At 46.0% G+C, this 24,828-nt stretch overlaps 2 long non-coding RNA genes across 3 annotated transcripts in view; one reads left to right on the top strand and one right to left on the bottom strand.

Annotated features, from left to right (window-relative positions):
* Nucleotides 1-24,828, bottom strand: part of LOC137304725 (uncharacterized) — a 153,702-nt gene that overhangs the window by 115,380 nt on the left and 13,494 nt on the right. The gene's annotated exons all lie outside the window — the stretch shown is intronic.
* LOC137304723 (uncharacterized) overlaps nt 1-24,828 on the top strand; it is a 40,781-nt gene that overhangs the window by 4,457 nt on the left and 11,496 nt on the right. Inside the window, exons 1-2 of one of the 2 annotated variants that reach the window (XR_010958629.1) lie at nt 23,136-23,209; nt 23,665-23,861. The exons of the other annotated variant lie outside the window; for it this stretch is intronic. This is a non-coding gene — a long non-coding RNA (uncharacterized lncRNA). Of the gene's footprint in view, nt 1-23,135; nt 23,210-23,664; nt 23,862-24,828 lie in introns of those variants that run through there. 2 annotated transcript variants of the gene reach the window in all.

The following is a 24,828-nucleotide window of genomic DNA, read 5'->3' as shown; positions in this document are numbered from 1 at the left end:
TCTCGACATCTCCAAGAAAAGCAGCATGATAGTCCCCACCCCCCCCCCCCCGACTTTGACTGGAAGAGACCAAGAATGTCCTAAAAACCCTTGCCCACAGATCGATCTGCTCAAGGGAGCAATATAGGGTTGCCAACTCTGGTTGGATGTATTCCTGAAGGTTTCGTTACATGACCTCCCGCCTCCAAACGCCCCGACGGCTCAAGCCTTTTTTTTCCCGCCTCTGATATTTTTATAGCTAATAAATAAGAAAATTAATGAAAGGCAGAATTTTTGTTACTGCCCCTACATCAGTGACCCAGGAGATTAATGATTCGTTCCTGGAGACTCCAGGACAATCCTGGAGGGTTGGCAACCCTAGAGCCACCCCAAGTGGTGTTGTAAGGATATACTAGAAAAATCTTGAGGATGTAGACGAAGAGAGTGCCCTTGGAGATCTAGAATTTGCTTCTATCGTTCTTCCATCTCCAGCTGAGAAGTCAGTGCTGAGCTTTATCCAGGAGATAGCAAATCCTTACTAGCCACAAGGCAGTAGTTTCAACTGATTACCAATTTCATAAGTAATGAATTTATATCGTGCCTTTCATGACCTCAGGATGTCCCAAAGGGCTTGACAGCCAATGAACTATGTTTTGAAATGTAGTCACTGTTATAAGGTCTGAAGTTGTTCATAATCCAAAAGTCTTCTAGAGGTATATAGACAGTAAACTGGTGGTAAGAGGAGGAGTGGGGCAGATTAGGGACCAAAAAGGAGATCTATGCATAGAGGCAGAGGGCATGGCGGAGGTACTAAATGAATACTTTGCATCTGTCTTTACCAAGGAAGAAGATGCTGCCAAAGTCACAGTAAAAGAGGAGGTACTTGCGATACTGGGTGGGATGAAAATTGATAAAGGAGGTACTAGAAAGGCTGGCTGTACTTAAAGTAGATAAGTCTCCCGGTCCGGATGGGATGCATCTTAGGTTGCTGAGGGAAGTAAGGGTGGAAATTGTGGAAGTACAGGCCGCAATTTCCAATCCTCCTTAGACACAGGGGTGGTGCCAGAGGACTGGAGAATTGCAAATGTTACACCCTTGTTCAACAAAGGGTGTAAGGATAAACCTGGTAACTACAGGCCAGTCAGTTTAACCTCAGTGGTGGGGAAGCTTTTGGAAACGAAAATTAATAGTCACTTGGACAAGGGTGGATTAATAAAGGAAAGCCAGCACGGATTTGTTAAAGGCAAATCGTGTTTAACTAACTTGATTGAATTTTTTGATGAGGTAACAGAGAGGGTTGATGAAGGCGATATGGTTGATGTTGTGTATATGGAATTTCAAAAGGCATTTGATAAAGTGCCGCATAATAGGATTATCAGCAAAATTGAAGCCCATGGAATAAAAGGGACAGTGGCAGCATGGATACGAAATTGGCTAAGTGACAGGAAACAGAGAGTAGTGGTGAACGGTTGTTTTTCGGACTGGAGGAAGGTGTACAGTGGTGTTCCCCAGGGGTCAGTACTAGGACCACTGCTTTTTTTGATATATATTAATGACTTGGACTTGGGTGTACAGGGCACAATTTCAATATTTGCAAATGACTTAAATGACTGGAAGTGTAGTAAACAGTGAGGAGGACAGTGATAGACTTCAAGAGGACAAAAATTGGCTGGCGGAATGGGTGGACACATGGCAGATGAAATTTAACGCAGAGAAGTGCAGTGACACAATGGTACAATTCTAAAGGGGGTGCAGGAACAGGGAGACCTGGGGGTATATGTGCACAAATCTTTGAAGGTGGCAAGACAGGTTGAGAAAGTGGTTAAAAAAGTATACAGGATCCTGGGCTTTATAAATAGAGGCATTGAGTACAAAAGCAAGGAAGTTATGTTGAACTTTTATAAAACACTGGTTCGGCTACAGCTGGAGTATTGTGTCCAATTCTGAGCACCACACTTTAGGAAGGATGTGAAGGCCTTAGAGAGGGTGCAGAAAAGATTTACTCAAATGGTTCCAGGGATGAAGGACTTCAATTACGGGGATAGACTGGAGAAGCTGGGGTTGTTCTCCTTAGAGCAGAGAAGGTTAAGAGGAGATTTGATAGAAGTGTTCAAAATCATGAAGGGTTTAGATAAAATAAATAAAGAGAAACTGTTCCCATTGGCGGGAGGGTCAAGAACCAGAGGACACAGATTTAAGGTGATTGGCAAAAGAACCAAAGACGACATGAGGAAAATATTTTTTATGCAGCGAGTAGTTATGATCTGGAATGTGCTGCCTGAATGGGTGATGGAAGCAGATTCAGTCGTGGCTTTCAAAAAGGAATACTCAAAGGGAAAAAATTTGCAGGGTTACGGGGAGAGAACGGGGGAATGGGACTAACTGGATTGCTCTTCAAAGAGCCGGCACGGGCTCGATGGGCTGAATGGCCTTCTCCTGTACTGTAACTGTTCTATGATCCTATGAATCTATGTCAACGTTCAGACCAAAGAGCGGCAGAGTGTCCAGGAAGACGATGAAATATTAAGGTCACCCTCCCCCCTTGTCCCCCACTACTGTTCCTGAAGGTTACCTTGAACGTGGTTGCAGTCGACCAGGGGATCAAACAGAATGGTCAACGTTACAAAAGTAGGAGGGACAGTTAAAATGACAAACAACAGGGAGGGTCAGGGGCTCGATTTTAAAACAAAAGTGCGGGCGCGTTGGGGGCGCAAAGAAAATCGCAATTAAATCCGGCGGGACGATAATTAAAGCAGCAATTGAAGTATTTAAACTAGTTAAAAAAATCCAAAAATGCAATTAGCTATGAAGGCAAACGATTTCAACGCTGCCTTATTGTGTTTCCCGCATTGTGCGAAACACTCCATGTTGAAGGAGTCGTGTTTCAGCCGGCAGCCATTTGGACATCTAAATCCCTGTTTGACAGATGGGGATAAAAGGTGAGTTATTGCAGCAGGGCACTCATTTCTCTCAGACAAACTTTTGGCTGGGAGATCTTTGTGTTTAGACTGAAAATTCTTGGTTTCCACTCAGAATTGTTCTGTTTGCATATATTGACCAACTTTTCGGACCCCCTCAAACTGACACCGTCAGGATGGGGTGTGCGATGGCTGCATTCTCTGGTACGTCCGAGGACGAGGATCATCACCATCCTCGCCAGGCATGGTGTTCACCTCCGCCACGTGGAGCTCCACCACACAGTGCTGCACCACAGGCACCTGCACAAGAGCACGGAGAGTAACAACAGAGGGACCGACTTCGCAGGAGGCACTACCCTCGTCAGAGGGTCCACAGACCGAGGCTCAGCTTCCTGGACCTCTCTGAGGAGAAGTGCCTACAGAGGCTGAGAGTCAGTCGCCAGGCGGTCGCAGACGTCTGCAGCCTCCTTCATGCCGAGCTGCTCCCGGCTGGGCCTGGCAGCGAGCATCACCCATCACAGATAAAGTGACCACCGCCCTCAACTTCTTCGCCTCCGGATCATCCCAGGGTGCCACCGGTGACATCACCGGGGTCTCTCAGTCGTCTGCACACACAGTGCATAAGGCAGGTCACCTTGTTTCGCAGGGCCTCGCAATATGTCAACTTCCCCATGGACGACCTCAGCCAGATGGAGAGGGCAGTGGGATTCCACTCTGTAGCTGGCTTCCCATGGGTGCAGGATGCAATCGATTGCACCCATATAGCAATCAGAGCATCGCCACAGAAGGAGAAGGAGGAGGAGGAGGAGGACGAACCCATGGGCAGAGCAGCGGCTCACCTGGCTGCTCGTGAGGCCAGGGAGTCACTCATACGTGAACGGTTCTCATAAGGAGACCACAAAGTGAGAAGAGTCCAGTCCTCACACCATCTGGAAAGAGCAGCAGCACCGACACCAGCCCCTCCCCCCACCCCTGCACAAAACGGTCCTGAAACTACACATACACCCACTGTAAAGTGACCCATTGGGTGGCATCAAGTGTCGGCATTCATGGTGAACCGCATGAAAGGTCCCTATCACAAAAGACAGTCAAGAATGGGCAAGGCGTGGCAGAGGTGAGAATGATAACATTTAATGTGACGTTAACAAAAAACAAATATAAATGAAAAACATGCCAGTCTGTCAGACGCCCTTGTGCATATCCTTCATGATCACAAATCTTTAGCCTTTCTCTCCCTACCGCTTCTACGTGGTGCTTCCCCTGTGGCTTCAGCAGAGGTAGTGGCAGGTTGCTCATGTTCGTGCCCTGACTGCTTGGATGCTTTGGGCCTACGCCCTCTGGGATTTCGAGCCCCTGAGGGTCCCTCCAAAGACTGCTCCACCTGCACCTGTGCAGGGGCAGACTCGGCCACCTGGAGAGGAGGCACCATTGCGGTACTGGTTGAGAGGGGGGCCACGGGTGAGACGTGGGAGTGATTTGAGTGGCGTCCCCACTTCCATGTCCCTTTCGCCATCTCTCCTACCACCCAGCTGGAGAACAGTTTGGAGGACATGTGCGAAGCCTTGGAAGGCGACTTCTAAAGTATCTGTCTGTCTATTTAAGGAGGCTAGCCTTCTCTCCATCGGAGATATTCCTGCACTTACCTGTGACACTATCTCAGACATTTCCGTAGTTACGTGCTACACTATCTCAGAGATTCCCTCACCATTCCACTAATGAGGGAGTTGGATTCCTCCATCCTCTGTGCTATTGTGGAGAATGCGCGTGGCACCTGTTCCAGTGCCTCGCAAATGTGCTGCTGTCCCTCGATCATTCTCCTTTCAAAGAATGGCCCCCGGGGTTCAGCATCTGTGTCCAGCTGAGCAGAGCCTGGAGAGGAGTGCGCCCACCGACATGGACTCTCCACAGCTGCTCCTGCCACCAGTGTCTGCTCGTGCTCACTTGTGTGTGGTGACTCACCAGGTGCCAACCCAAATAACTGACGACTAGGACCCACTGAGGTGTGAGTATCTGCGCTGGTGGTTGACTCGCTAAGATGTGACGGTGTGCCCTCAGAGGTCAGGAGCTCCTCTGAGGAATCGCCCTCTGCCGTCACTGCAGTCGTTGAACGGCCTGTAGGAGGACAAAAGGCAATATTAAGCATCATCACAGATGTGTCATGTTGCGATGAGCATAATGAGGTGTTCAACATGCCAATCATTGTTAACATCAATTCATGTTGTGTGTGATGACTGTTAACGTTTGTGGGGTGCCAGTCTCGGCGTCTCCGATGGACAAGCACTCGAGGGTGATCTGCAGGGCCTCCTCCTCCTCCTCCTCCTCTGTGAGGACCACTATTTGTTATGGGCCCCCCTCCAGTCCTCGCCCTCTCGTGTGCATTTTGGACTCTCTTCTCCTAGAGGGGAGAAGGTATAGACGTGTGAGTGAATGAGGGTGAAGTGGCCAACCGATGAATGCAGTGCTTTGGGTGAGGCTGACCGTGGAAGAGGTGCATCAGAGGGTGAGTATCAGACAGGGTCATCACATTGGATGAGGATTGGGGTGAGTGGTAGTGGTGGGGTCACAAATGGGGAGGTGAGGAAGTGCTCAGGAAGTGAAGATAAGTTGAGGATGAGCATTAAGTGGGTGTGAGGAGTGATGTGATGGAGTAGTTTTGGCAGTGCAGAGTGATGTGAGGGGGGAGGGTGTGGTGGATGTGGGAGGGTGAGATGTGCACCATGGAATGCAGGAGAATCAGTCAGTGTACTCACTTTTGCTGACCTAGTTAGGCCATTGAAAGGCTTCCTGCACTGGACCCAACTGCGGGAGATGTTGCTCTGGCTGGTGACCTCCTCTGCCACCTCGAGCCAGACCTTCTTGGTGGCAGAGGCAGGGCGCGTCCTCCTGTCGGCCGGGTACAATAGTTCCCTCCTCCTCCTCACCCCGGCCAGTAGCACCTGAAGTGAGGCATTGCTGACTCCTGGAGCAGCCCTGCCCCTGTGCTGCTCCACTGGGCCTTCTTGCCCTTTGCTCCAGCAAAAGCCAATGGAGCAATGGCCCTTTAAATCCAGATGTTCCAGCTGAGAGCCTGTCATGCGGGTACGCAGCCCGCCCACTGCGCAGCTTCCGGACGGCAAACCCGAAAACAAGATTAATGGCCACCAATTAAATCGCGATCGCGTGGGGAATGGTAAATTTTTATTATTCGGGTTTGCTGCGTACCCATTGGCCCCCCCGCCTCCGCTGCCATCCTGCGGGCATTTTAAAATCATGCCCCGGGAATCTGCCTGTGGGCAGCAAGGGAATTTCAGAAAAACGATCATCCAAATCTGAATTTAGTCTCCTCAATATGGAGGAAATCACGCCATGAGCAATGATTAAAGAAACTAAATAAAATACAATCAGTGTCAGCAATGGCTCAATGCCTCTCTGTCAGAACGTCGTGGGTTCAACTCCCATTCCAGAGGCTTAAGCATGAAATCTAGGCTGGTGACCCAGTGCAGTACTGAGGGAGTGCTGCACTGTCGGAGGTGCCGTCTTTCAGATGAGAGGTTAAACCGAGGCCCTGTCTGCCCACTCAGCCGGATGTAAAAGATCCCATGGCATTATTTGAAGAAGAGTTCTCCCTGGTGTCCTGGCCAATATTTATTCCTCAACCAACACCTAAAAAACAGATTATCTGGTCATTAGCACATTGCTGTTTGTGGGATCTTGCTGTGCGCAAATTGGTTGCTGCGTTTCCTACATTACAACAGTGACTACACTTCAAAAGTACTTCATTGACTGTAAAGTGCTTTGGGACATCCTGAGGTTGTGAAAGGTGCTATATAAATGCAAGTTCTTTCTTCTTCGATTACAGATTCTAGCACTGGTTTTTTGCTGGAAGAATCCACTTAAAGAAAAAAGGTGGGATTTTACTCATTTATGAAGAAACGTTTATTCTCTGATTTGGTGTATTAGTGCTGAAAATAATCGTGCTTTAGTCTTTGCACAGAGAGTGTTGATTTTTATACCATGTGTTCATGGCCAATAGTGAAGATATAGAGTGGTATAACATCGTCATTAGCACGTTACAAATGATAGAACTGCTTCTCCGCTTGAGGCCTGTCAAACGTTGATTGCTGCTAAAGGAACATAGTTACATAATTCTCATTCAGACTCAGCTACCTGCAGTTTAAAGAATGCCATACTGATTCGAATCAGCATGTGGAAACATGCCAGTAGCACTATTAATGTTTTAAAACTTCTTGGCAGATAGTCTAATATTATTTGCTTTGAAATTACCCCGCCTTCCCGTCTTACGATTTTTATTAAACTTGTGCAAAAAAAAACAATTATTTTCGACCCAATGAACACACATGATCCATAAAGCAACTGTGTATCATTTTTGCATGTTCATCTGCTTTAACAACAACAACTTGCATTTATATAGCGCCTTTAACGTAGTAAAACGTCCCAAGGAACTCACCGTTATATAATTGGTTCCCTTATGACTAGTTGCTAGATTCAGTTAAATACCACTGGCGGGATCCAGTTAAAAACCACTAGGGACTCAATTTAGCATCTCCTGCAAAGGAAAACACTACAACATCTTGCATTTATATAGTGCCTTTAACGTCCCGAGGCATCATTCCTGCCTCATTACTGGACTGCAGTCTATTGTGAGGCTTGAACTCGTGGCCTTCTGACTCACTGGCAAGTACCTCCACACAAAGACTCTTCAAGCTCCATAAAAGGTTCTTGCTTCCATTTTGGGGGTGAATTCCTGCGGCCGCTCCCGTGCTTTAGAAGAGTGCGAGGAATGTTATCAATTTCCTCCCCGCTCTAAATTTGGATGAGAAAGATTAGGCCTGATTTACATGCCTGCTGATGAGAGAACAGAGATTACGCACGTGTTCTGCAGCCAAACGTAAGCCCGTGTCCATTTAGGAAGAAAAGCGGGCCCATTTCTCCAAAAATAACACGGTAAAACATTGCAAGGTGATTCGAGCTTGAGTTACACCGAGCCATAAAGCAAATGAATTAATCTTTCTAAACTGGTAAGATTTAGTGTAAAGAAGCAGCGAGTGGATAAGAGTAAAATAAAGACTTACATTGATATATCACCTTCTGTGCCCTCAGGATGTCCCAACGTGCTTTACAGTCAACAAATTACTTTTTGGAAGTGCCGTCACTTTTGTTTCGTAGGCACTCAGGGCAGTCAATCTGTGCACAGCAAGGTCCCATAATCATCAATGAGACGATTGCTTGGTTAATTAGTTTGGGTGGAAGGAAGAATTCTGGTCAGAACACTGGGAGATCTCCCTAGTGGGCTTTAAAAAAGTGCCAGGCATGTAGGGACTCAATTTAGCTTCTCCTGCAAAGGAAAACACAACAGCAACTTGGATTTATATAGTGCCTTTAACGTCCCAAGGCGTCGTTACTGCCTCATTACTGGACTGAAGTCTATTGTGAGGCTCAGAACGCGTGGCCTTCTGACTCAGAGGCAAGGGGACTAGCAATGAACTTCCAACACCTGAGTAAGGTCTCAACGGTCAACAAGGTATCTTCCTATTTCTCTTAAATGGACTAAGGTTCAATGCACCATGTTACTCACTGCGGGAAGGATCACTGGGAGTCATTGAATCAGCGAAGGAGTGTTATTGGGACTTTCTTTTTGCCAGCCTTTCCCCCTCACGCTTCCATCCTAGAATATCTACGCTGTCCATAAGAGGCTGGCAAGATGCTGCTCCATGGGAACTGCCAGTGTCGTTACTTGATGCTGAAGGCATACACGAGTGATGTTTGAAATTTGAACATATTAACATAGCAACACAGGAACAGGAGGAGGCCATTCAGCCCCTCGAGCCTGTTTTTTTTAATTCGGATGTGGGCGTCGCTGGCGAGGCCGGCATTTATTGCCCATCCCTAATTGTCCTTGAGAAGGTGGTGGTGAGCCGCCTTCTTGAACCGCTGCAGTCCATGTGGTGAAGGTTCTCCCACAGTGCTGTTAGGAAGGGAGTTCCAGTATTTTGACCCAGCGACGATGAAGGAACGGCAATATATTTCCAAGTCGGGATGGTGTGTGACTTGGAGGGGAACGTGCAGGTGGTGTTGTTCCCATGTGCCTGCTGCTCTTGTCCTTCTAGGTGGTAGAGGTCGCGGGTTTTGGAGGTGCTGTCGAAGAAGCCTTGGCGAGTTGCTGCAGTGCATCCTGTGGATGGTACACACTGCAGCCACAGTGCGCCGGTGGTGAAGGGAGTGAATGTTTAAGGTGGTGGATGGGGTGCCAATCAAGTGGGCTGCTTTGTCCTGGATGGTGTCGAGCTTCTTGAGTGTTGTTGGAGCTGCACTCATCCAGGCAAGTGGAGAGTATTCCATCACACTCCTGACTTGTGCCTTGTAGATGGTGGAAAGGCTTTGGGGAGTCAGGAGGTGAGTCACTTGCTGCAGAATACCCAGCCTCTGACCTGCTCTTGGTAGCCACAGTATTTATATGGCTGGTCCAGTTAAATTTCTAGTCAATGGTGGACCCATTCATGTTCCGCCATTCAATTAGGTCATGGTTGATCTGTACCTTAACTCCATCTACCCGCCTTGGTCCTGTAACCCTTAATACCCTGGCCTAACAAAAATCTATCAATCTCAGTTTTGAAATTTTCTATTGACCCCCAGCCTTAACAGCTTTTTGGGGGAGAGAGTTCCAGATTTCCATTCCCCTTTGTGTGAAGAAGTGCTTTCTAACATCACCCCTGAACGGCCTAGCTCTAATTTTAAGGCTATGCCTCCTTGTTCTGGGTTTCCCTGTCAGAGAAAATAGTTTCTCTCTATCTACCCTATCAAATCTTTTAATCATCTCAAACACCTCAATTAGGTCATCCCTTAACCTTCTATGCTGGAGGGAATACAAGCCTAGTCCATGCAACCTGTCCTCATAATTTAACCCTTTTAGCCCAGGTATCATTCTGGTGAACAACGAGAAGCTTTATTAACCATGTAAGTAGGTGACAATCTCACTTTAAATCTGGAGAAAGTTGGATACTCAAACATCTATTTTCTTACAATTGTGGAATTTCAGTTCAATTCATATTGAGGTTTCGACAAACAGTTACAATACCTTGAGTTGTCCAACAGGAGTTGCTTCGGGGAACATTGGTATCAAGGAAAGGGACAAAGCGTCTTCAAGAAGTTAGCAGTTGGAAGAAATGAGGCAGGGGGGAGAGAGACGAGATATAGAAGAACCAGAGTCAAGAAGCAAACACCTTCTGAAGTGAGTAACTTGGAAAAACCTGCAAGCAACTTTGTGAGGGAGCGTTTGCACTAATTCTAGGGTCAATGCAATATGGTTTCACTTCACAGTGACGCTGCAGTTGAAGTATAAATGGAGCTTGAATCTGGTGTCAGGGCCTAACATGACACTGGAGTGAAACTGGAGGAGGGAACACCTCCACAAGTTTAGCAATAGTGTGAAGCAGAAACCAAACTTGTAGGCCCTGAAAATCTGCAAACGGGCACATCTTGGCGTAAATGCCAAGCCGTGCCCACTGGGAACCTTTGCCAATGGACTTTCTGGGGTCAATAGAACCACTCTTTGCTTGCCAATGGCAGGTGCCAGAGTCACTAAGGGCATAGCTGGAGTACCCACCACTGTAAAGATGTTGGAACATCTGTCAAACCACGAGGGCCCGCAAGAGAAGGAAAGGCTATCCCATCAGCCTCTCCTTGCTTTGAAAACCAAAAAGAAAATTGCCACTGTTTCCGTGGGGATCCAGACAGCAATTTTGGCCTTGACCCCCAGATGAACCCTTCTTCCACCCCTGGTCAGTGAGGTATGACTAATCCGGTCTGACCAAGCATACCTCTGCCGGACTGCATACCAAATCCCACCAGGATGCAGGAACTTCTGACTTTGGCAAGATACCAGTTGCCGCTAGGAGAGCAGCGACTCCAATATTGGTGATTTTTTATTTGAAGAACTTCCTGATGACATGCGGCCACGTCTACTTTGTGCAAATGATTCTGTCCCCAGGATTGAGGTCAGGGCCGAGCCTACAGGCAGATGAAAGTCCTGATGGACCTCAGCACCAGCATTGGGGCAGGCCTCAAGGTCCAAGTCTTTAGCGCTGCTCAGTTATAAGTCTTCTATAAAAGTAAAGAAGCTTACTAAGGTTCTCAATTGTTTCAATTTGGCAATGTCAGTGTTTTTTAAGCCAGTTCCTTTATTTTATCAATTTTTTTAACCCCAAGTGGATGAGTACACATTTTTTCTTGTTGCACCAATCAGGAAAATGTTCCTATATCTCCATTCAAATAGTTCCTGTAATCAAAAATGCAAGCATCAGTCAGTACAAAATGTGACTGACATTTACAGAGATATTATCACAATGTTGAGCGTATATCTGAAGAGAGCATCATTATGGGACAGGAAAACCTCTTATTGGTGTCAATCTAGCCGAAAACAACAATGACAAAAATCGCAAGGTATCCCAAAATCAGAAAGATCAGTACAGACGGAGGGAGGCCATTCAGCCCATCTAGCTCATCTTTCAACGGAAACCTACACTACCTCCATCACTGTGTCTGACTGACTCTTGAATGACTCCAGAGTTTTGCCTTAACTACCCTACCCAGAATCCATTCCAGTATTGATTGGCCTTTGAGTGATGAAATGCTCCCTGACATTGATTCTGAACTTGGCTTTTACCTCAGTCATACAGCTGAGTGACAACCACAAGTAGAATATCGACTTGCAGTTATATCGTACCATTAACAGAGGAGACGTCGCAGGCTGCTTTACAAAGGAATAAATGAGGAGAACGGACTCTGTGCCGTGGGAAAGAGGCCAGGGGAGGTGGTCGCTAGGTGGAAAGATGGGTGCTAAGGAGGTTTTAACTGGAGGGCGGAGAAGTTAAGAGGTGGAAGTATTTAGGGAGTAAGTTCAAGGAGCAGGTCCAAGGCATCAGAAAGCTCTGCCACCAATCGTGGGATGAAGAGAGGTGGGATGCTCAGGGCTGGAGAAGCTGGGATTGTTCTCCTTGGAACTGAGAAGGTTAAGGGGAGGTTTGATAGAGGTGTTTCAAAATCATGAAGGGTTTCGATAGAGTAAATAAGGAGAAACTGTTTCCAGTGGCGGACTGGTCGGTAAGCAGAGGACACAGATTGAAGGTGATTGGCAAAAGAGCCAGAAGCGACACGAGGAAGCATTTTTTTTTCCCAAAGGATGTTGTAATGATATGAAAAAAATCTACTGCCTGAAGGGGTGGAGGGAGAAGATTCAACAGTAACTATTTTAGACAAATAGTTGAAGAGAAAAAAATGACAGGGCTTTGGGGAAAGAGCAGGGGAATTGGGACGAATTGGATAGCTCTTTCAAAGAGCCAGCACGGGCACGATGGGCCGAATGGCCTCCTCCTGTTCTGTAACTACTATGAACCTGGAGTCAGGACCAAATGGTGTAGGAGGAGATGAATGGCGGAGGTAAGTGTTAAGACTCTGACTGCAAAGTCACTTGTCCAGGCAGCCAAGCGAACGGCAATGGCTTCCCTTGTGTCAGTCGAGGCCGGTGCCTTTATTGTCTATTTCCCATTTTTATTTCTGTTTTTTTTTGCCCCGGATCACTGCCCGTCCTCCTTGCTTCATTTATTCTTTCCACTTGCTTTTCTTTTCCTGCCTTGCTTCCCACTTCCTTCTCACATCGCTGGTTACGTCCACTCAGCCAGAATTCACTGACGCAGCATCTCTGCCCTTCTTTACAGCACCACCAAGTGGTAACTTGGGGGCTTGGATATGTAATGGGTCTGCAAGAACGGCGTGTGATCATAATGTAGGGCAAAATACAACAGCTTGTACTGGACTTCAAGGCGGCAATCTGAATCGATACTTACTTATCAGTGGACGTTTACATCTGTTATATCCCAGTCCGATTATTTTATTTTGGTTCTTATTTTTTTTTTTGGACAATTTCTGCGTCCCACAAACAGTTCATAATCTTTAAGGCGATCTATCTCATTCTCAAGGAGGGAGACAAAGAATGCTTTTCAAAAAGTATCACTGCTTTGGTTAAAGCCTAAATGGAATCCATCAAATCGGATGGTCTGTTTCAGACTCTAATCCTCCCTCCCCCATACCGTCATTCAAGTAATCCCTTGCTCGGAGGGGACCTTGAGTAGAGGGGATGTGAACAAATCTTAAAAGATTAGCTGGATTTAGGTCTTTTGATCGAAAGCAGCCAAATTGTGCTTTGTTAGGTCAGGCCTCTGTAACCTCTTTTCTGTGCTTTTTTTTCAGAGGCAAAATGAAAAGAGAGAATTTATAGATCACTTTTCACGCACTCAAGACATTTCAAATCATTTCACAGCCAATTAATTGCTTTTGACATGCAGTCACTATTGTTTTGTAAGAAAACATAGCAACCAATTTGCAAACAAAAACGTCCCACGGACAGCAATGAGATAAAGGAGCAGATAATCTATTTTTGGAGGTGTTGATTGGATTGAGGGGGGTAAATGTTGACCAGGACTCTGCCAGAACTCCCCTGCTGTTCTTTGAATAATGCCCTGGAATCCTTTATGTTCACCTGAACAGGAAAACAGTTTAACGCCTCATCCAAAAGACAGCACACCTGACTGCGCGGCACTCCCTCAGTACTGCACTATAATTGTCAGTCTAGATTACATGCGCAAGTCCCTCGAGTGGGGTTTGAACCTACCTGACTCGACGGCTATCAGAAAGCTGGAGACTGAGGGGAAGGAGTAAGTAAAAAAAAAGAAGTTCAGAATTTATTCCAGCTTAACTGCAAAATCTGAAGACCAATCTTGTCTAAATATATCAAAAGTTCCACTTTGGTACTGAGCTGCCTTTTCAATATTACCCTGCAACTTTTCTCCACCGACCTATCTCCTGTAGCGATGAGTGTCTATTTGATATGAAACACTTGCCTTTTCACCTGAATTTTGATTTTACAGCTAACTATACATCAGGCCTTGTCTATGACCAGTACAGCTCATACCCCTAGTGAAATCGCAGGGCAATGGCATTTAGTGTCAGGGATAATCTCAAATCTACTTCATGAATAAACTAAAGCATACAACATGGCAAAGATTACTGGTAAGCCCGAAGATTGGGAAAACTTTAAAAACCAGCAAAGGATGACTAAAAGAGGGAGAAAATAAATTATGAGAGTAAACTAGCAAGAAATATAAAAACTGACAGTAAAAGCTTCTGCAAGTATATAAAAAGGAAGAGGGTAGCTAAAGTAAACATTGGTCCCTTAGAGGATGAGACTGGGGAAATAATAATGGAAAACGAGGAAATGGCAGAGGAATTGAACAAATATTTTGTATCTGTCTTCACAGTAGAAGACACTAATAACATACCAATAATAGTAGGAAATCAAGGGGCAAAGGGGAGGGAGGAACTAAAAACAAACACTATCACTGGAGAAAAAGTACTAGGTAAACTAATGGGTCTAAAGGCTGACAAGTCCCCTGGACCTGATGGCTTGCATCCGAGGGTCTTAAAGGAAGTGGCTACAGAGATAGTGGATGCATTGGTTGTAATTTTCCAGAATCCACTAGATTCTGGAAAAGTCCCAGCGGATTGGAAAACCGCAAACATAATACTCCTATTCAAGAAGGGAGTGAGACAGAAAGCAGGTAACTATAGACCAGTTAGCCTAACATCTGTCATTGGGAAAATGCTAGAATCCATTATTAAGGAAGTAGTAGCAGGACATTTGGAGACTCATAATACAATCAAGGAGAGTCTACATGGTTTTATGAAGGGGAAATCATGTCTGACAAATTTATTAGAGTTCTTTAAGGAAGTAACGGGCAGGGTGAATAAAGGGGAACCAATGGATGCAGTATATTTGGATTTCCAAAAGGCATTCGATAAGGTGCCACATAAAAGATTACTGCACAAGATAAGAGCTCATGGTGTTGGGGTAATATACTGCCATGGATAGGGGATTGGCTAACTAACAGAAAACAAAGAGTTGGGATAAAAGGGTCATTTTCATAATGGCAATCTGTAACTAGTGGGGTGCCGCAGGGATCAGTGCTGGGGCCTCAACTATTTACAATATATATCAATAACTTGGATGAAGGAACAGAGTGTCTTGTGGCCAAATTTGCTGCTGATACAAAGATAGGTGGAAAAGCAAGTTGCGATGAGGACACAAAGTGTCTGCAAAGGGATATTGACAGGTTAAGCAAATGGGCAAAAATTTGGCAGATGGAACATAATGTGGGAAAATGTGAAGTCGTCCACTTTGGGAGGAAAAATAAAAAAGCAAAATATTATTTGAATGGAGAAATACTACAAAATGCTGTGGTACAGAGGGATCTGGGTGTCCTCGTACATGAAACACAAAAAGTCAACATACGGGTGCAGCAGATAATGCGGAAGGCAAACGGAATATTGGCCTTTATTTCTGGGGGATGGAGTATAAAAGCAGGGAAGTCATGTTACAACTGTACAGGGTGCTGGTGAGACCACACCTGGAGTACTGCGTAAGAGTTCTGGTGCCCTTATTTAAGGAAGGACATACTTGCATTGGAGGCAGTTCAGAGAAGGTTCACTAGGTTGATTCCAGGTATGGAAGGGTTGTCTTATGAGGAAAGATTGAACAGGTTGGGTCTATACTCATTGGAGTTTAGAAGAATGAGAGGAGATCTTATTGAGACAGACAAGATTCTGAGGGGACTCGATAGGGTAGATGCTGAGAGGATGTTACCCCTCATGGGGGAATCTAAAACTAGGGGGCATAGTCTCAGAATAAGGGGTCGCCCGTTCAAGATGGAAATGAGGAGGAATTTCTCCTCCCAGAGGGTCATGAATCTTTGGAATTCTTTACTCCAAAAAGCTGTGGTGGCTGAGTCATTGAATACATTCAAGGCTGAGTTAGACAAATTTTTGATCAGCAAAGCAGTCAAAAGATATGGGGAAAGGGCGGGAAAGTGGAGTTGAGGTAAAAATCAGATCAGCCATGATCTCGTTAAATGGCGGAGCAGGCTCGAGGGGCCGAATGGCCTACTCCTGCTCCTATCTCTTATGGTCTCTTATGAATAGCAAAGGCCATGATCCATAATCTGCACAAATCTCGTGTTCAAAGAACCTCTCACCCCCGGTCAATTATATTTTATCTTGGTAATAACTCCTGCGATTTGCTATTATCAAAATCTGCAACCTCCAACAAATCAAATGGATGACTCCAAGATGACCCTTCCAGTGAGGAGAGACCCTTCTAGTGAGGAGAGACAAGGCGGGTAGATGGAGTTAAGATACAGATCAGTCATGGTCAAATTGAATAGCGGGACAGACTCAAGAAGCTGAATGGCCTACTCCTGTTCCCATGTTCCGACAAATTAATTCGACAATAAGAAAATCCTCTCCTAGAAATTAAATGGTATCTTTCATGACCTCCGATAGTGCAGCACTCCCTCAGTACTGCACTGGAGTGTCAGCCTGGATTGTCTGGAGCGGGATTTGAACCCACAACTCTGAGGCGAGAATTCTACCACTGATCCAATAATAGTTTACGAATACTTAACACATCTGTATGAAATTTCATTGTCTGCTAGTCTGATGTAGACGCCAATCTGTTTACTTTGATTTAAATGGATTCATGCTGCCATTAGAATAATGGGCAAAGCAATCTCACATGAATGTGTTAAACCTTTCGACACCAATATTCACCATGGGTAACGTCAAGGTCATGAAAGTAAGACCTCTGGATTATGTGCTTGAGACCTGAAGTGGGGCTTCGAACCTACGATATCGTAACTCTGCAGTAAGAGCAGTACTAACTGAGCCAACCTGACACTTGGCTTTGACACATGCAGATAATTTAGACAGAATACTAGATCGTGGCAGATGGTATAGATCAAAATTTTACCAGAAATAGGAAGGCAAAGCATTCCCTTTTACATTTACAACCCTCCTCAGTGGGACCACATCCTATGACTTTGTCAGTTGATTTTGTTTACAGCCTTATTGTGGGATCATTGCTGTATACTTCAAAATAACCAAAAATGCTTGGCCTCCAGGGACCATGTTATAATGAAGACCGAGAGATGGAATTCCAGAAAACCATTCCCACAGTAAAAGACACCCAACCAATACCCCGATATGGCATGTTTCCCATGGAGTATATCCCTTACAGGAAGTGCACAATGGTCATTTGGGGCTACAATATAGTGGCCTTTATCTCTGACCCCCTCCTCACATATTCTACCCCTTATCTCTCACCCTGCACACTTATTGTGCCCTTTACCTCTGACCCCCCTCACATATTGTGCCCCTATCTCTGACCCTGTGCCCTGGGGACATGGCTTCTCTGCTGGGAATGCAGAATCACCCATAGGGTTAAGGAAATTCCAACAAGCCCATTTGACCTACTGTGGAACTCCATGGGGAAACTCTCTTGTTTTGGTGAAGGCCTGAGTATTAATACTCAGTGTGGAGGGAATCTGTCCTTCATTTTTAACATTTATTAAGTTAGGTGGTATTTATGATGCATTACCTTAGAGGGATAAAGACATATTGGCCATGAACATCCGCGGACCTCCTGCTGCTGCATCGCCGGACGTACGGCAGATATCCCATCTACACGCAGAAACAAGGTTTCCGTTGCACTTTTTTTTATTCGTTCATGGGATGTGGGCGCCGCTGGCGAGGCCGGCATTTATTACCCATCCCTAATTGCCCTTGAGAAGGTGGTGGTGAGCCACCTTCTTGAACCGCTGCAGTCCGTGTGGTGAAGGTTCTCCCACAGTGCTGCCAGGTAGGGAGTTCCAGGATTTTGACCAGTGACAATGAAGGAACGGCGATATATTTCCAAGTCAGGGTGGTGTGTGACTTTGAGGGGAACGTGCAGGTGGTGTTGTTCCCATGCGCCTGCTGATCTTGTCCTTCTAGGTGGTAGAGGTCGTGGGTTTGGGAGGTGCTGTTGAAGAAGCCTTGGCGAGTTGCTGCAGTGCATCCTGTGGATGGTACACACTGCAGCCACTGTGCGCTGGTGGTGAAGGGAATGAATGTTTAGGGTGGTGGATGGGGTGCCAATCAAGCGGGCTGCTTTGTCCTGGATGGTGTCGAGCTTCTTGAGTGTTGTTGGAGCTGCACTCATCCAAGCAAGTGGAGAGTTTTCCATCACACTCCTGACTTGTGCCTTGTAGATGGTGGAAAGGCTTTGGGGAGTCAGGAGGTGAGTCACTCGCCGCAGAATACCCAGCCTCTGACCTGCTCTCGTAGCCACAGTATTTATATGGCTGGTCCAGTTAAGTTTCTGGTCAATGGTGACCCCCAGGATGTTGATGGTGGGGGATTCGGCGATGGTAATGCCGTTGAATGTCAACGGGAGGTGGTTAGACTCTCTCTTGTTGGAGATGGTCATTGCCTGGCACTTATCTGGCGCGAATGTTACTTGCCATTTATCAGCCCAAGCCTGGATGTTGTCCAGGTCTTGCTGCATGCGGGCTCGGACTGCTTCATTATTTGAGGGGTTGCGAATGGAACTGAACACTGTGCAATCATCAGCGAACATCCCCATTTCTGACCTTATGATGGAGGGAAGGTCATTGATGAAGCAGCTGAAGATGGTTGGGCCTAGGACACTGCCCTGAGGAACTCCTGCAGCAATGTCCTGGGGCTGAGATGATTGGCCTCCAACAACCACTACCATCTTCCTTTGTGCTAGGTATGACTCCAGCCACTGGAGAGTTTTCTCCCTGATTCCCATTGACTTCAATTTTACTAGGGCTCCTTGGTGCCACACTCGGTCAAATGTTGCCTTGATGTCAAGGGCAGTCACTCTCACCTCACCTCTGGAATTCAGCTCTTTTGTCCATGTTTGGACCAAGGCTGTAATGAGGTCTGGAGCCGAGTGGTCCTGGCGGAACCCAAACTGAGCATTGGTGAGCAGGTTATTGGTGAGTAAGTGCCGCTTGATAGCACTGTCGACGACACCTTCCATCACTTTGCTGATGATTGAGAGTGGACTGATGGGGCAGTAATTGGCTGGATTGGATTTGTCCTGCTTTTTGTGGACAGGACATACCTGGGCAATTTTCCACATTGTTGGGTAGATGCCAGTGTTGTAGCTGTACTGGAACAGCTTGGCTAGAGGCGCAGCTAGTTCTGGAGCACAAGTCTTCAGCACTACAGCTGGGATGTTGTCGGAGCCCATAGCCTTTGCTGTATCCAGTGCACTCAGCCGTTTCTTGATATCACATGGATTGAATCAATTTGGCTGAAGACTGGCTTCTGTGATGGTGGGGATATCGGGAGGAGGCCAAGATGGATCGTCCACTTGGCACTTCTGGCTGAAGATGGTTGCAAACGCTTCAGCCTTGTCTTTTGCACTCACGTGCTGGACTCCACCATCATGGAGGAAGGGGATGTTTACAGAGCCTCCTCCTCCTGTTAGTTGTTTAATTGTCCACCACCATTCATGACTGGATGTGGCAGGACAGCAGAACTTTGATCTGATCCGTTGGTTGTGGAATTGCTTAGCTCTGGCTATAGCATGTTGCTTCCGCAGTTTGGCATGCATGTAGTCCTGAGTTGTAGCTTCACCAGATTGGCACCTCATTTTTAGGTACACCTGGTGCTGCTCCTGGCATGCTCTTCTACACTCCTCATTGAACCAGGGTTGATCCCCTGGCTTTTAGTTATGTGGATAGACTGGAGACACTGGGGTTGTTCTCCTTAGAGCAGAGAAGGTTAAGGGGAGAAATGATGGAGGTGTTCAAAATTGTGAGGGGTTTTGATAGAGTAGATGGGGAGGAACCATTTCCACTGACAGGAGGGTCGGTGACCAGAGGTAAAATTTCAGGCAATTGGCAAAAGAACCAGAGGGGAGATGGAGAGAATTTTTTTTACGCAGCGAGTTGTTATGATCTGGATTACACTGCCTGAAAGGGCGGTGGAAGCAGATTCAATCGTAACTTTTGAGAAGGGAAAATAGAAATATACTTGAAAATGGAAAAAATTGCAGGCCTATGGGGGAAGAGCAGGGAAATTGGGACGAATTGGATAGCTCTTTCAAAGAGCAGGGACAGGCACAATGGCCTCCTTCTGTGCAGTAAGATTCAATGATTCACTCCATAATTGGTAGTTGATGTGGGCTAAGTCAACTATTCTGTAAGCAACTCTGGTCTTGGAGGGTGAGCAGAAAGGTCTCTGCTCCTGATCATTGCTGGAAGTTCCTGTGCATTGGGAAGGACAGAATCATTTGCAAAGCCTTCCAATGATCCAGTGTCCAGAGACACCCACCGTCCAGGCTCGCAAGTGGGCATTTGGACAAGTTACTGTCGTCTCTATGTAACTGTGATCCAAAAGGAGCAACCACATTCAGGGAATGAGGGAAGGGAAGAAAAGTCAGAAGGAAAATTTGTGCTATTAGTTTTCCTCGAACATTAATGCGGCATTGAAACTGACATCATGGGGGATGCGACCAGGATCTGGTGCTTCCAGCAAGGGAGTGACCCTCGCACAGAGTCCATCTCCGGTATGTAGCCAGTGATTCACTCCCTGCAAACACTGCTCTCCGCTGGGAGTGCTGGATCATGGAATAACCTCTCATGAGTTCACAGTAAAGGAATGTCAGACTGCAAGACACATCCAAAGTGAAATGATTTTCATTCAGTGCCTGAGTGCACAGGGCGCAGGGGTTCAAAGTGTCTTTGTGCTGTATTTATCTCTTGTAAGGCATGGACTCCCTCCCGCACATGCCTTGTGTATCTACTCACTTTCTACATTCCTGCTGGGTTCAGGGAGTGGGAGTAGCGGAAGGGCAGCTGAGAAAAGTACAGAGTTTCGTGGAATAAGGGAAGGCTGTAACTTGTATCTGATGTACCTACATCGGGGCCATATTGTCTCCTATCCAGGTTCTGGGAAGGTGAGGGGGAGGACGGTTGTATTAGTCGCGAAGTGGGGAAGCCTGAAATAGCAGCCGTCCAGATTACTTTTGCGGGGCCCGGAGAACTGAATAAAAAAATATATTTTTTAATGTACCTTTTTGTGGACTCTACCAACTCTTTCAAAGAGCTGGCACAGTCACGATGGGCTGAATAGCCTCCTTCTGTGCTGTAAGGTTCTATGAAAACACGTGATGCTGTCTCCAATCCTGCGTTGATAGCACAGTATATTTTTCACTCAATTTTTGGGCAATTTTTTCACTCAAAGGGTGGTGAGTGTCTGGAACGAGCTGCCAGAGGCAGTAGTAGAGGCGGGTACAATTTTGTCTTTTAAAAAGCATTTGGACAGTTACATGGGTAAGATGGGTATAGAGGGATATGGGCCAAGTGCAGGCAATTGGGACTAGCTTAGTGGTATAAACTGGGCGACATGGACATGTTGGGCCGAAGGGCCTGTTTCCATGTTGTAACTTCTATGATTCTATATGTGTCACGGTTAATGTTTGTACGGTAACTGCTCCAACTTGCTGACAGGCCCTGTCCCACAGTTCCCGTCAGCAGTACGAGTAAGTGAAGATTTTACACTTTAAACAAACAGAGAGGGAAAAAAACCTGATTTATTACATCAAATAACAAGAGTGGGGACGGAGTTTAAAGCTGTAACTCAATCTTGTGTTTGTATAATGTGTATAAACTGTTCAACCTTCAGAGTCGCAGTCGAAGACAGCAACTGATCTGTTAGGGCCTTGTCATCTCTCCTTCCCCCTCCACCCCCTCCCTGCCGTTTATTATTCCATATACATTATCAATCAGAGCATTGAACTGTTATTTAGAAAGCAGCCAGTCTCTCAGCTGTCAAGCTCTAAATGGGACAGAAATCATGCTCTCCGGGGAGTGTTCGAAACACGATAAATATCCCTTCGAGTGGCGTGTTTCTCTCCCGTAAACTGCACAAACAGCAGACAAGAATCTCAAAGATTTATGCCTCTACATGACCTTTTTGCATCACTCGAGTTCATTGCTCATGTTGCCTTTATTGGAAACAGCTGCCTGCTCCTTTGGAATAACAATGCAATAATCACACATTTTTGTGGTTTCTCTATATGCGTGACCTCAGTTACAAGATTCTAATATGTTAGCTGCGGCCTTTAGCTTCTCGGGCTGTTGTTTCTGCTATCAGACAGTAAAATTTATTGGGGGGGGGGGGTGGGGTTGATTTGTTGCAACCATTTTGTGTCTCGCTGGAGGTACACAACCTAAAAAAAGCTGCACCTGAATTAGGACTGGTTGAGTCAGAATTTTCTCCACCGGAGCATGAGATAAACCGAAGCTATTTTCGTAAACTCCACTCTCTTGCCGCTAATTTCATTGCCCTTCCTGGCTGCTCTCTTAGGCTCAATCAGACCGTGCAAAGCCTTTCGCATCCTGTTTCAACAGGGCTGAGCTTCTAACCTCACATCCTGCCCATCACGGGGTCCACGTCCAACGCCACAGCACTGCCTGGCTCTACCCTTCCACCACTGAAACCCTACACTTGATTTCTCCAGTGTGTTTCTTGGTGGCCTCCCATCCCCCTCCTTCCATGATCTCCAACTTGTCCAAAACTCAGCCATCTGTATCCTGCCCCACACCAAGACCCCACTCATTATCTCCATCCTCAGTGGCCTACATTGGCTCTCTATCTCTAATATATTGAATTTTAAAAGCTCATTGTCCTCTTCAAAGTGTTCCATGGCCTCTACCCATTCCATCTCTGCAATCTCCTCCAGTCTTCAATCCCAACCTCCTCCAGACATAAATCCCAACCTCCTCCAGTCTTCAATCCCAACCTCCTCCAGTCTTCAATCCCAAACTCCTCCAATTCTTCAATCCCAACCTCCTCCAATCTTCAATCCCAACCTCCTCCAATCTTCAATCCCAACCTCTCCAATCTTCAATCCCAACCTCTCCAATCTTCAATCCCAACCTCTCCAATCTTCAATCCCAACCTCCTCCAATCTTCAATCCCAACCTCCTCCAATCTTCTATCCCAACCTCCTCCAATCTTCAATCCCAACCTCTCCAATCTTCAATCCCAACCTCCTCCAATCTTCAATCCCAACCTCTCCAATCTTCAATTCCAACCTCTCCAATCTTCAATCCCAACCTCTCCAATCTTCAATCCCAAACTCCTCCAATCTTCAATCCCAAACTCCTCCAATCTTCTATCCCAACCTCCTCCAATCTTCTATCCCAACCTCCTCCAATCTTCAATCCCAACCTCCTCCAATCTTCAATCCCAACCTCCTCCAAAATCAAAGTGAAACAGATTTGTTACTTATTTTAAAAACTAGTCAATCTCTCATTACATTGCAGATGAAAAGTTTAAGCTCAGCGTAAACTTCAGGGGAAGCGAAATCGGAGGTGTGCAGGATAATTGGACCAGGTTGCACAGCGGTAATCTATTTTGATGTCGTACATTTTGTCCTTATTTTTATACAATATTTTGATCTAATATTATTACTTATATATAGTTAAATAGCAAAAGTTACGGCAATTTGGAAGCAAAGTAGAGTTGATTGGAGCATAGATGTTTCTCCGCAGTACAGGCTGAGTAGCTGGGAGATATGAAACCGAGGCTCTACAGCGCCACCAGTGGTGGGAGAGCATAATTACAGTGTGACGAGTTTACGTAGGCTGTTACCATTATAAATGTGGACACGGAAATGTGAAAACAACATGACAACAGGAAGCAAAGTTTTGTAGAAAGGATGTGTATGCAGATATAAGATTTTTAAAATATTGCAAATAAAATAGAACTTGGTCTGATAGTTCAATGGGGAAAGTAATGTTGTGTGACACTGATTTTCCATCCCAGACCTAAATTAATCAAATTCAGTTGGTGAGTTTAGAACTGCCATTGGCATTCTTGAGGAAAGGAGAGGAACTCCTGACTGCTGTCCAGCAATCCCTGGTGGAAACACTTGTGTGTAAATACTGGAGTGGACCAAGGCTGAGGCCTCTTGAATGAGATGCTGGAGTGTCACTACTGCCAGTGGAACTGTTAACCTGCTCATGACATGAGATTGCAACCTTCAGAAAACCAAAGGTGAGGTGAGAAAATGTTGCCATAGTTCATTGGTATCACACAGATATACAAATATCCCATCAACATCCTGATAAATGAGCCATGCAGCTCCTTGAGAGAAGTATACAAGGTATTAAATGGTACACAGAGACCATGAGTGTGAGGTGAGGCACGACACAAGAACATTCATTAAAACTGGCAAAGGGCCAACTTAAGAGTAATATCAGCAAGAAAGAAAGACTTGCATTTATATAGTGCGTTTCATGATCTCAGGATGCTCCAAAGCGCTTTATAACCAATGAAGTACTTTTGAAGTGTAGTCACTGTTGTAGTGAGCACGGCAGCCAATTTGCACACAGCAAGGTCCCACAAACAGCAATGTGGTAATGACCAGATCATCTGTTTTAGTGATGTTGGTTGAGAGATTAATATTGGCCAGAACACTGGGCAGAACTCCCCTGCTCTGCTTCGAATAGTGCCATGGGATCTTTTGCATCCACCTGAGAGGGCAGATGGGGCCTTGGTTTAACGTCTCATCCAAAAGACAGCACCCCTAACACTCCCTTAGTACTGCACTAGATTGTCAGCCTAGATTATGTGCTCAAGTCTCTGGAGTGGGACTTGAACCCACCACCATTACTGAATTAGAGGCAAGACTGCTACCACTGAGCTGCGGCTGACACTCAGAGAGACTGACCAACACTTGGAATGGTCTTCGGGGTTGGATACTGGAGGTGAAAACTCCAGGGTCCAGTTAGATGACTGAGGGGTAATTTTCTTTGTGCAAGCCATTAATTGGGCACACAGTGCCCAAATCCCCAATATGTGTGAAGCTCAGAGCCAAGGAGTGCTAAATGGTGATTTATCCCAGTGCTTTTTTTTTCCTGGATGGACAGACCTCGAGATGGACCGATCTTGTGACAGTTGACATTATGCAAGCCCTCATTTCAAGAACCTTCATAGTTTCCTCTACGTATTGTCCCTGGTT

The sequence above is a fragment of the Heptranchias perlo genome, chromosome 38 (assembly GCF_035084215.1).
Source record: "Heptranchias perlo isolate sHepPer1 chromosome 38, sHepPer1.hap1, whole genome shotgun sequence".
Lineage (NCBI taxonomy): Eukaryota > Metazoa > Chordata > Chondrichthyes > Hexanchiformes > Hexanchidae > Heptranchias > Heptranchias perlo.
The sequence above is the reverse complement of the archived record's forward strand: the minus strand, read 5'-3'. Positions and strand labels throughout refer to the sequence as shown.